Genomic DNA, 14,238 nt, shown 5'->3' with positions numbered 1-14,238 from the left:
GAGTAAAACCTACAGCATGAGAGAAAATATTTGTAGGTCATATATCTGATAAGGGTTTTATGTCCAGAATATATAAAGAACTTTTACAACACAATAATAAAAAGATAATCCAATTAAAAATGGGAAAAGGATCTGAAAAGACATTTCTCCAAAGAAGATTTATGAGGTCTAATCAGCACATGAAAAGATGCTCAATTTCATTTGCCATTAGGAAATGTAAGGCAAAGTACTGTGACTTCATGCCCACTAAGATGACTTAAAATAAAAAAGACAAGATAATAACCAGTATTGACAAAGATGTGGAGAAATTGAAACCCTTACTAGTGATAAATGAAAACATATATCCACAAAAACTTGTGTAAGAATGCCTATAGCAGGCTATTCATAATAGTCCAAAGGTGGAAACAATCCAATGTCCATCAACTGATGAGTGGATAAACAAAATGTAATATGTCCACACAATGGACTATTATTGGCAATTCAAAGAAATGAAGTACTGATACATGCTACAACATGGATGAAACTTGAAAATATTTTACAAAATGAAAGGAGCTAATCACAATATATCACATATTATATGATACCACTTGTATACAATGTTCCAAATAGGCAAATCCAGAGATACAGAAAATAGATAAGTGATTACAGTGGCCGGGGGGTGGGTAATGTGGGGTCAGTAAGGCGAAATGAGAGAGTGAATGCTAATGAGTACCGGATATTTTTTTGGAGTGTTGAAATGTTCTAAACTTGGATTGTGCTGATGGTTGCACAACTTTGTGAATACACTAAAATCCACTGATTTATATACTTTAAATGGTAAATTGTAGGATATATGAGTTATTTTAAAGGACTTCATTAAGAAAATGAAAATGCAAGTTACAGACTGGGAAACATTATTTACAAAATATAATCTGATGAAAAGGCTTATATCCTAAGTAAATAAAGAACTCTTATAACTAAATATTGATAACACAAACAACTCAATTTAAAAAAAATGGAGAAAAGATATGAACAGACACTTCATCAAAGAAGTTACATGCATATCAAATAAACACATGAAAAGTTGTTCAATTAATATCAGTGGTCATAAGGGAAATATGTAGTAGAACCACCATGAGCTATTACTACGCATCCATTAGAATGGCTAAAACTAAAAGGAAAGCACCTGACAATATACAGTGTCCATGACAATGTGGATTTCTCATACATTTCTGTTGGGAATGCAAAAGGCACAGCCAGTTTGCACTTCTTAAAGAAGTGCAGAAGTCCTGGACTTCTTAAAAAATTACACATATACTTACTACACAACTTGGCAATCCTACTCATAGGATTTTACTCAAGAAAAATAAAAACATGTTTTTACTAGGTTTTTTCTGTGAATGTTCTTAGGAATTTTATTCATAACAGCCCAAACTTTAAGGGACCCAAGTGCTCATCAACAGGTGAATGGTTAAACAGACCATTCTATATTCATTCAGTGGAAAACTGCTCAGAAATAAAAAGGAGTAAACTACTAGTAGTAACAACAATATGGATGAATCTTAAATGACTTATTCCAAGTGAAAGAAGGTAGACAAAATAGACTACCTATCATATGATACCATTTGCATGGAAATCTAGAAGAGGTAAACTATAATGAAGGAAACCAGATCAGTCAATGTCTAGTATTTGGGCTAGGGGTAGAGGAAAAGATTGACTGTAATGGGCCATGAAGGAACTTTCTGGGGTGGTATCCNAAACTATAATGAAGGAAACCAGATCAGTCAATGTCTAGTATTTGGGCTAGGGGTAGAGGAAAAGATTGTAACGGGCCATGAAGGAACTTTCTGGGGTGGTATCTATTCTGTCTTGATAAGGTGGTGATTACATAATGGTATAAATTTATCGTGAATCATTGATTTGCACAGTGACAAGGAAAAAATGTTACTGAATGTAAATTACCTCAATAAAAGTGATTAACATTTTTAGAAAAAAATCAAAGAAATGTGGGCTTTATGGTGGGAGGGGATTGCTATAGACTGAACTTTTGATTTCCCTCTAAAATTCTTATGTTGAAATCTAATCCCTAAATGTGATGATTTCAGGAGGGAGAGCTTTTGGGAGATGCTCGGGTCATGATGACAAAACCTCCATGAATGGGAGTAGTGCCTCTACAAAAGACAGCCAAGAAGTCTCACTTGCCCCTTCTGCCATTAAGGACACAGTGAACAGAACCAAGAGGTGGACTCTCACCAAACACCAAATCTGCTGGCACCTTGATCTTGGACTTGCCAGCTTGCAGAATTGTAAGAAATAAATGTACATCATTTTTAAGCTACTCAGTCCACAGCATTTTGTTATAGCAGCCCAAATGAATGAAAACAGGAATTAACAAGGGGTCATTGGTGGCAACAAATTGAAATCCATTGATGTTGGCCAATCCTTGTGTGAGGTATAAAAGGACTAAAGTCAAGATCCCTAACTCCCAGAATAGTGATCTGGCCACTATACTACATTTTCAGTTCTTTTTGGTTTGTATATTATTATTATATATGAATTCAAAGCATTTTAAAAAGGAGTGAAACGTTAATGACTTTCAAAATAAAATATATTGCATTTACGACATGATTACTGGCCAGTAATCTCAGAGGAGGAGCATACTCCAGGATTAGCATGGATTAAGTGAACCCTGACACAAAGAGGACTTACTTAGGATATTTCTTGTCCTCAGATCTTTGTGTCAGTGTTTACTTTATGTGGATAAAAGCATTAACACACCAGGCCTAAGATTGCTATCCTGCTCACAAGGTTGGCCCTTGGCTGGCCTCAGGGAACTTGGATTTTGAGAGGGTTCCCAAAACCCTTATAAATGGCTCCCTGTGCCTAAACTGCATGCAAACAATGTGATTTGTGCTAAACACCTGCTTTCCTTTTGGAAGTCTGGGATTTGGGCACATGACAAGCAGAGGGTGCCTTTATGACCAACTTTCGTTAAAGACTTTGGGCACAGAGTCTCTAGTAAGCTTCCCTGGTAGATAGCTTTTCAAACACACTGTCACAATTTGTTGCTGTGGGAATAAAGCATATCCTGTGTGATTTACTGGAGGAGACACTTTGGAAGCTTGTTTCCTCTAGGCTAAAGCCCAGAGGCTTTCAGACACCTTTTCTATTTGCTTTTTGTCCTTTAGCTGCATTAAATCATAACTGTAAGTATGACTATATACGGAGTTGTGTGAATCCTCCTAGAGAATTACTGAACCTGAGAGGGGTGGTCTTGGAAACCCTCAACACAGGAGGTGATCCCGGAAGACACTAAGAAGGGAAGAGATGATGGCTCTTAAAAGGATATATTATCATATAAGTTACCAGAGTGGGCAATCAGAGCAAAATTCTTCTGGGGAATTTGGAACGAGTGTAGAACATGTACTTCAGAGTTATACACTCAAGTGGCAAGAAGGATGTGATATTTATAACCCAACTAAAGAGCTAGTATTGTCTGGAATTTCCAGTCTACCCTGTGAAGCCCAGTGGACTCTGGTGGCCATAGCCAGCCCTGAAGCAAAGAGCTGCAGTTGGAAGTTGGATTTGCACATATGGAAATCATATACGCCTGTGCAGAATATGATGGGACACTTTTCCTACAGTCCCTAAAAGAAATCAAACATGAACATAAGGCTACTGCCCAGTTACTTCACATGCTGCCCATTGCTTTCTCTAGGATGAGTTACTTGTACCTTATTCCCATTAGGGAGCCCTTCCGAAGCTGCAATCTGGTCTGGTGCAGTGACAGCATAAGGGAGAGTTTGCCTATGAATATAAGACAGAAATAAGGTCTTCTCCCCTCTCTGCTCTCAAGTCCTGGTCACAGGAAGTCCTGCTAGGGTTTACTCTTTGTTTTGTTTTACCTCTTTACCAGCCCAGGCTAATTAGTAGGGTCAATAGGAGGCTTCTTCTCCCATAGGAAGGGCACCTATCCTGAATCCCTGGCTCTCTATCCTCAGTACATAGGCTCCCCTATCAGGCCACATACTGAGCAATACTCTTTATCTGGGTATTATGTAGGTCCCCTGGACTGATCCACCCTGCCTGCTCTTGGTAGAGTGCCTACATTCCCCAGAATCTCTGGCTTACTTACAGTTTCCTCATTCTACCTTTTACTACTTACATAGATAGAAATACATCATTTATTTAAATTCTTTTTTTTGAATATAAGTAATACAATGTTATATTAGTTTCAGGTGTACAATATAATGATTCAACAATTCACTATATTTCTCAGTGCTCATCAAGATCAGTGCATTCTTAATCTATTTAAAGTATATCTCTTTGGGGGCGGGTCAAAAAAAAAGGAGAAAAAAAATAAAGTGTATCTCTTTATCTATTTCATCCATCCCTCCAGTCACCTCCTCTCTGCCAACCATCAGCTTCTCTGCATTTAAGAGTCTCGTTTTTTTGGTCTCTTTTTAAAACTTTGTTCATTTGTTTCTTAAATTGAGCGAAATCATATGGTATTTGCCTTTCTCTGACTTATTTCACTTAGCATTATATTTTCTTCATCCATCCATGTTGTTGCAAATGGCAAGATTTCATTCTTTTTGATGGATGAGTAATACTCCTTTGTGTGTGTGTGTGTGTGTGTGTGTGTGTGTGTGTGTGTGTGTACACATACTACTTCTTCATCCATTTATCTGATTTACCTGTGGATGGACACTTGAGTTGCTTTCATAGTTTGGCTATTGTAAATAAAGCTGCAATAAACATAGGGGTGCATATGTCTTTTCAAATTTGTGTTTTCATTTTCTTTGGGTAAATACTCAGTAGAGGAATTAATGGGTCATATGATAATTCTCTTTTTAATTTAAAAAAGTTATTTATTTATTTATTTATTTATTTATTTATTTATTTATTTAGTCTGCAAGCACGAGCAGGAGTAGAGTGAGAGAGGGAAGGAAAGAATCTCAAGCAGGCTCTATACTCTCAGTGCATAGCCCAGCATGGGGCTCAGTCTCATGAACCATGAGATCATGACTTGAGCTGAAATCCAGAGTCAGACACTTGACCAACTGAGCCACCAGGCTCCCTTGATAATTGTATTTTTAATTTTTTGATGAAACTCCATACTCCAAACTGGCTGCACCAGTTTGCATTCCCACCAACAGTGCATGAGGCTTCCCCCCACCCCACATGTTCACTAACATTTGTTATTTCTTGTGTTTTCCATTTTAGTCATTCTGACAGATGTAAAATGTTATCTCATGATGAGTTTAATTTGCATTTTCCTTATGACTACTAGAAATTCATCATTTATAACATGAGAAATAAAGAGTATCCATCTCATAGGGTTGTTGTGAGGATTATGTCAGATAATACCAGTAAAGTGTTTGAACTGCCTGGAACAGAGTAAGCACTCAATATTACTACGTATGTATAAATAGTTGGCATATGCGTATTTATTAGAAAAACTAGAATGCCTAGATTCCTTCAACCTGCTCACTGAAATGCACTGGTAGACTAGAAAGGCAATAGATTCTTCAGGAACTCTTAGCTGATTTTCAATTTCAGCTTCTGAAAAATTCCAAAAGTTCTATGTAAAATACTATTCATCTCAAACAGTTGTAAGTGATTTAGCAGTTCATCTCCTAAATTCAAGGTTTCTAGGTAGACTTAGTGAAATTCTTGTTTAAGAAATGGAAGGTAATAAAATGGTAACTCTTCTAAATCACTGTCATCTTCTACTACCCATACAATTTAATCTTTCCTTTTAAAAAAATAGCTCAATATTTACGGAGCAGAAACTCCTCCTTCTAGGGGTGCCTGGGTGGCTCAGTTGGGCTACCTGGGTGGCCAACTTTGGCTCAGGTCATGATCTCGTGGTTCATAAGTTTTAGCCCTGCGTCGGGCTCTGTGCTGACAGCTGAGAGCCTGGAGCCTGCTTCAGCTTCTGTGTCTCCTTCTCTCTCTGCCCCTCCCTTGCTCACACTCTGTCTCTCTGTCTCTCAAAAATAAATAAACATAAAAAAAAAAATAAAACAACAACAAAAAACCCTCCTCCTTCTATAACTGCTTGTGGGGAGAACATAGAGGCCATGGCCAGAAAACTCAGGATGCTCAAATTAGAAACACACAGAAGCCACAGGGCCACACACACAATGAGATGAGCCACTCCTATGGTCATGCATGATAAGCAACAGACATTCAGCAAGCACAGTGGAAAGAAGAGGACACTCCTGGGAATTCCTTTGTGAAAACTGCACTTCAGGTGACCTTGGAAAGAACATAAGCAGGAACTCAGGACAGTCTGGCAACTGGAACAGAGGCTGTAACATCCAAATGGTACTGAGTCAGCAGGTGACAGTTGTGTGGCAGAACTTCCATAGTGCGGAAAAAGAAATGCCAAATGGAGATGATTTCTTAGCCACACTTGGCTAAAGATTATCATAAGGAGAGATTTAACTGTTGGTATGAGAACTCAGTGTGTATCATGTTGCCAGTTTTATCGATTCTGGTTATGTTTACTGAATACTGTGCTTATTTTAGAATGGGGAGTTTGGCTATTCTCAGCTCATCTTTGGTGGTCTTTATTAATACTCTTAGAACCTTTTTTGATGTATCCTCCGGTCCTATGCTCTCATTTTTCTGCTGGGACTCTGCTGATAACATATTTATTTAAAAATACAATCTATATGACATTTAATTAATTTTGATAACAAATATGCCTGATACTGAAGATAAATAACAGCCCTAATCTGTGAATTTAATCTTTTCTTTTTGATTTGAAAATTACCTGCTTTTTGAAGTAATGAATATTCAGAATCTACAGTTTAATATTCTAGATTTGCTAAGATTTCTCTCTTGTCTTAGTCTACAAAGTCATCAATGCAAGGATTCTGTGGTCCTTAAGATCATCCTTGCCAACTTTCCTTAATGCATAAATGCTTTAGCAACTCACATCAAGATCAATTTTGTGAAGGCAGTGTTAGCAGAGGGAGTGCAAGAGCTAAGACATTTGTATTTCACGCCTGGGGATTGTTCTAAGTGAAAAAGCCACCGTGTCTGGCTGGAGAGGGCTCTGCTGAGTGCACGTAAGGCCACCCTCTAGTTTTCTGGACCTGTGGATGTTATTTCATCAAGGACAAAAACCGCAATGCTGTTAATATTTACATGTATTAATGAGCCACATGATCATTTTTTAGTTCTTACTGCCCATGAATTTTGTTTTCAATTTAGCTAATTTTAGTTATTAGATCAAAACTTGCCACACACTGTTTAAATCAGAACACACTAAATTATTTTTCTTTAGCTTTTCAGAAAGCTCTTTCCTGCTAAGCATATTAGTCTTGGGCTTTTAAAAAAAGAGTAATCCCTTGGAAACTCTTGCCTAGTTTATCCAGTGGACACATGCAGTGGAGTTTTAGTTATTGTCCTAGGATACCTGAACTGAGAAGGCTGTACCAGGATTTATCCTTTAAAGTAGCACTAGACTGACACCCACTGGCCAAACATTAGTGGCTGTAAGAGAGCTGACCCCTGCTAAGCAACAAAGCAAGAACATTTGGAGGCAAAAATTCAAAAGCTTGACAGTATACTCACTTGGTGAGGCTGTGGGAAAACACATATTTTCAGGTTTCACAAAATGTTGCAACCCCTCTAAAGGGAAATCTGGAATATCTAACAAAACTATATACGCACTTATCCTTTGATCAGCAATTGCATGTTAGCATGAACACAAACTTCCAACAATATAAAAATATATATATGCACAAGATTATTCACTGTAATACGATCTGTAATTGCAAAACATTGAAAGCTTAATAAATAACAAATACAGAATAGTGGTTGAATAAACTACACATATACATACGTATGTGTATATATATGTATATACATATAATACAGTGTTATGCGGGTATAAAAAAGAATAAGTAAGATCTATAAGAACTGGTATGGAGGACTTTTCAGGACATATGATTAGGCAGGCAGAAACAACTTTTATCATTTGACATCAGTATCAATGCTGTTTTTTGACCTAAGCCAGGTGATAATTTAAATTTTTTGTAGTAAAAATCTGTAGTGAATCCGGAATTGTAAAGATGGATGAGGAAGGCATTTTAAGACAGGTATAGGTCTTTGCCTTCCATGGTCCAGCCGTCCTGACATATTCACTAATGTACTCTGTATGTGGCAGGTCACTTTCATGCTCGCTCTCTGTCTCTTTTACTGTGACTTTCCCCTGTATTTTTATTTAAATTCTACTTAGTTAATATACAGTGTAATATTGGTTTCAGGAGTAGAATTTAGTGATTCATCACCTACACATAAAACCTATTGCCCATTATAACAAGTGCCTTCGTTAATATCCATCGCTCATTTAGCCCCCATCAACCCTCAATTTGTATTCTCTATAGTTGAGTCTCTTGTTTTCTTCCCTTTTTTCCTTCCTATATATTCATCTATTTTTTTTCTTAAATTCCACATATGAGAGAAATGATAAGGTGTTTGTCTTTTTCTGACTTATTTTGCTTAGCATAATACACTGTAGCTCCATCCACATCACTGCAAATGGCAAGATTTCATTCTTTTTGATGGAGGTTGGTTCTCTCAAAAGATATACACATACATACATACATACATACACACACATATACATACATAGGGATCTGAAACAGATAATGAAAGTGTGTTTAGGCTTAGATGTATGAATTAAACCACGCACTTACTCTGCCAATGTTGCAGTATTCACAGACAAATCACGCTTGAATATATGACAGCAGAAGGCCCAGAATCTAGTAAGTTTGTTCACTGTAAGATTTTACAATGATCTCTTTGACTTAGGTGTGTGTTGATTTAAATGTCAACCTGAGAGTAGAGAAGACCTTATTACTTCCCAAATTATAAAATTTGCCCTGCTTCTGTACTGGTATGCTCATATGTCCCTATTGCTCTTCCAACAGGCTGGTTATTTTAAGTTTTTCTCATCCTTTTTCCTCTTTAAATTTGAGATAAATTTGTTGTGTAGTTTTGCTATGGTAATAATTTTATACATTTGTTCTATTAAGCTGTAGGTTCCTGGATATTTTTACCTGTGCTGCAGGAACGAGGCACTGGAGAGGCTGTGCAGAAACACAGGCCAACTGCTGGCTAAATCCTTCCAGCCTGAGATGTCTCTCTTGCGCCATCTACCGGCAAAACTTCACATTGTGCCAGTTGCAGTGGAAACCTTTAAATTCTGAAGACAGTAAATCCGCAACCTGGGTAAGGAAGGTCCATATATAATTGCTACGGCTGCTCCTCCAATAGCTTAACTTTTCTAAGAATATTTTCTCATTCTTTGCCTTTTGCTTCTTCAATATGTAACTCATAATTATGTGCAAGGTTTTGTTGCTTAATATGTATGCATGTATATTTTCCTTTTACTAAGCTGGAAGGTTCCTTTGAATTTTTCCAATTAGAAAATTTAGTATTAACTATATTTTCCTAAGCCCTTTCACCTGTTATGAGGGGGGAAAATACAGTGAGTTAATTTTTGCAATTAGTCTGTAAAGCAGACTTCCATAACCATGGTAGATAAATAGATAAATGTATAGGAAGAGGTAGGTGTATGGATGAATGCATTGTGGGACACATACATAAAGACCACAGAAATAGACTGAAAGAATAATACATAAAGACAATTACAATAAGAGAGACATATCTTTATTAAAAATTGAAGCCTGTAGGGAATAAATACAGTCATTGACATTAGGAATTTAGGGAAATTTGGGATGGCCTCTCATCTTGGGTGTGGTACCGATCTTTGTTCCCAATATGCCAGCCTTTCTCCTCTTCATCCTGACATACTTGCCAATTATGTATCTTGGGGGGAGGTCTCTTCTCTTTAATTAGTTTTCAAAACATATAATAAGAATGTGCCCAACTGGGGGTCTGTGTATGAATGGAAACACATGTATTTACTCTTAACACTTCACGCTCCTGCACATGCAGCTCTAACAGTCACACAGGGATCTGAGGGTCAGTGGCTATGACCTCTGAATGTAAGAGCTCTCTCCTTCCCATTTTCTACTTTTCCCAGGAAGAAATCTCTTGTGCTTCTTTAGGGACATGCTCATATTTACTTTCTAATGCTGTTTATCCACAGAGCTGCTTTTGGTGTTGTTAATTTTATCTTATCCTTTCCTCTCATCTTGTTATTCTTTATTGCATATCTATTATTGTTTTGTCATAGAGCCTCATATATTTCCAGTATTTATATAATTTTTGTATTTTTAATAAATATATTGTCAGTGGAATAGCCATAAATATTAACAGAGTATCTTTTGTAGTCTCTTTCTTTCTTTTAAATGGTTCTTTCAAGTAGGTCATATAGCAATTTACTATATCATCTTTTTTTACTTACTAATTTGTATTAAAACCCCAGTGACTTATTTATTCTGCTCTTTCAGGACTCAAATTTGCCATAAAGAAATTAGTAAAACAACAGAATTATTCCATTGGAAGTGAATACAATAAATCTAAACACTTCCTAGGTGGTTTTCTAGATGATAAAAAGCATTCTTTATTGAGCATGCAAGCATTCTTTCAGGTCTTTATAAAAAGTTTGGCCAGAGAGGGTCAGATCCATGAAGACTGCTCTTTGGCTTTGGTTATTTTACTTTTTTATTATTATTTTAAAAATATTTATTTTGAGACAGAGAGAGAGAGAGAGGGAGAGAGAGAACATGCGTGCACATATGGAGGAGGGGCAGAGAGAGAGGGGGAGAAAGAACCCCAATGAGGCTCCACCTTGTCAGCACAGAGCTGGACGTGAGGCTTGATCTCACCAACTACAAGATCATAATCTGAGCCAAAATTCAGAGTGGAAACTAACTGAGCCACCCAAGTACCCTAGGCTTTAATTATTTTAAATGCAAGACTCCGTATCTAAAAAACATTAAGACNCTGGTGTGAGGTGGTATCTCAGTGTGGTTTTGATTTGTATTTCCCTGATGAGGGATGCTGAGCATCGTTAAGACTAGTATTTATTGCTCACTGTCATTCATATTTTTTCCATAGGAAGATATTAACATGCTTAAAATACCCATAATCACCATGACATTTCAATAAAGTATGCAGGTCACAAATATGATTTTTACTGATGGAAAATTAAGGGGCAGAAATGTACAATGAGTCCAAGTCACATACTGAGTATCTTATCTCGTTGAAAAATCATTTCTATTTCAACCAACTTTTAAAATCATGCTTAATTAAGACATCATTTCAACTTTTTTATTCTGTGCAAAGGAAGTAGATATTTGGAGAGGATTTCCTTGCAAACATATTGCTGACAGAAATGTTAATGAATGAAAAAGAGCAATATCTGAGTCCCAGAGTTGAAAGGTGAGGAAAGGGCTTTCTCCACACTGGAGAAAACCAAAGGCAGGTATCAGGCAAAATGTGTGGGAGACACAGATTCTCAGGTTGCGGCTGGTAATGCCCAAAACTACTCCAACCACCCCCCCCCCAAAAAAAACAAAAAGCTAAAGGACGCAGCTCAAGAGTGATTAGTAGATGAACTAGACAAGGCTCCCCAGACCTCCAATGGGTGCCTTCCCATTATCTGGGCCACTAGTTTTGCCAATTCAACTCTAAAATATAAGAGCAATCTTATCTTACACTAGTCCCATGATTTAAATCAATGTAGTTATTTTTACCAGACTGGCAAAGCTTTTATTTGCACATCTTCCACATAGAATTCAATGAAGCTGATATGGCAGTTGTGTGATTTTGTATCCCTTTTATTAGCCTTTGTATATGGTTTTGCTTTTGCCTTAAATACCTTAATCCCTCTGTTCCCCTCAATATTTTCCATTCTTGGAGATCAAGCTCACTTATTACTGCTTTTGGGCTCCCAAGCAGAATCAGACACTCTTCACTCTAGTCCCACATTAGAAACTCACACTGTGAGGGAAAAAAGGCACTGAAAAGACTATGGGTTTCCAGCTTGGCTTCCACATAAGATGGAGGTAAGCAGAATGTTCTGAACCATACAACCCTCTGGAGGAATGGTAAGAAGTCAAGACATGTGAAGGCTGAATGTGGACCTTAAGATTTTGAGAGGACTCTATCCTCTTTTCTCCCTGTGGGGCTAACCTTACTCCGAAGGCTGCAGCCATCCCCATACCAATGAAAATGGCTGGTCAGTCCAACAGCCTGTGTCCTAGATGTGTCTATGCCCTCATTCTTATTTTTCCATCACTTGGTAGTTATAAAGTCCAATTACTTGACTAATAAAAGGTCATATGGTAATAGGATTCAGAAAAGGTATAAGACTTGTACAAAGAATTTCCATATATTTGGAACCCAGATCCCCTAAATATTAAGGTTTTACCATATTTCCTCTCTCTCTCTATACATATATGTGTGTAAACAACATACACAATTTAAAATTTTCTAGCAGCCACATTAAAAAAGCAGGTAAAAATTGTATTGTTTGACCCAATATACATCTGTTATCATTTCAACATGTAATCAGTATAAAAATTAAGAATATATTTTTTTTCATACTAAGTTTTGGAAATCTAGTATGTATTTTACAGGTACCTTAATTAGGTAGCCACACTTCAAGGGCTCAATAGCCACACACAGTGATGGCTACCTAATAGCACAGAGACAGTGATGATCTTTCAAGCTATGGGATTGGATGAAAGAAAGAGAGCCCAGGACAGGGTTTTGGAGCACTTGAACATTTAGAATTCAAGTTGAAGAAGAGGAGCTAACAAATGAGACAGCAAATGAGAGCCCAGTAGACTAGGAGGGAAACAAGGCAAATGTAGTGTCAAAGGAGGAGACCATCAAGTGCATCAACTGACGCCGAGAAGTCAAGTAAGATGAGGACAGAGAAGTGATCAGTTAATTGGGAAGATGGGAGTTGTTAGTCATCTTGGCAAGACAGTTTCATTAGATTGGGGGCTCCTCTTTCAGAACTGAAGAGAGAATGGGAGGTGTAAAGTACAGCTATCTGCAAGGCAACAAGTTCCAAACTAATCTGTCTATGATACTCTCCTCCACTCTCGTCTCTTCTTTTTTTTTTTTAGATTTGTAGATTTATTTTTTCCCCTTTTATTTTTATTATTATTATTTTTTAATGGTTTATTGTCAAGTTGGTTTCCATATAACAGCCAGTGTTCATCCCCACAAGTGCCCTCCTCCATGCTACTCTGGTCTCTTCTTACATTGGAACTCTATTTGGGGCCTATGCTAGAGATCTAGAAGACATTCTCCAGTCCTTCCTTTCTTTCAGACTTCATAGGCTTTTATTCACAAAGTCATCCCCATTACACCTCCTAAATATTTATTGTCTTCTTTCCTCTATTCGTATTTCCCCATTGAAGGCCCTTGCCACCTCTTTCTAATCTTCCCAATACCTAGTAATCCTCACTGTAATTATACCTCTAGGATTGTCACCCTCAAAAGTCTTTTTGCAAAGCCTGGAAACACGCATAGAGGGGACGTGGAGACTGAGTGATGTTGCCAGATTGAATTTTTAAAAACACCAATCTTACATTCTTGCTATTCTGCTTGAAATCTTTGCATGGTTCTTCATGGTACAGGTTCAGTGTTCCTACTCTTGAGTCCCTTCTCTCTCAATCCCAAATTAACACACCGCGCGCGTGCGCACACACACACACACACACACACACACACACACACACACACAGAGTTCTATTTCATGTTTGCAACTTTATTATCCCTCCTAACCATCCCTCACCTTCTCCCAGTAATCCATTCCCTGAAACCGGCATCACTACTGGCTCATTTTTACCAATACTAGTTTAGATACAACCTTCAAGTAGCTTCAGCATTTCCCACTCCCCCTATGGGCACTTTCTCCAAAGCTAGTTAAACTGTGCACCTGTTCTCCCTTTCCGAAATGTCCTTCTTGGGCATAAGCATAGAAATAAGCATAAAATTCAGTGCTTATTTCAGTCACTGTTCTCATTACATTCATCCATTCAGCTAGTTTTTTAAAATACCAGTTTTTGTCAATACCTCCAACTAAACCGTAAACACCTTGAGGTCCAAGAGCTTATCTTATGACATTTTGTATTCCCAGTACCTGGCATGTCACGACATATCATCAGGCGCTCAATCAAGTATGTGAGTATTAAGAGCACCCAAAAAGGATGCGGAGAGCAAAGCTGCGAGAAGGGCGGCGCCTCTTTCCGGGTCTCCAGCCCACGTCCGATCCCGCGGGAAGAGCCTGGCGTCCAACTGGATGCAAGT

The sequence above is a fragment of the Crocuta crocuta genome, unplaced genomic scaffold (genome assembly GCF_008692635.1).
Source record: "Crocuta crocuta isolate KB4526 unplaced genomic scaffold, BGI_CrCroc_1.0 scaffold426, whole genome shotgun sequence".
In the NCBI taxonomy this organism is placed as follows: Eukaryota; Metazoa; Chordata; class Mammalia; order Carnivora; family Hyaenidae; genus Crocuta; species Crocuta crocuta.
This window is presented reverse-complemented; position numbering follows the sequence as displayed.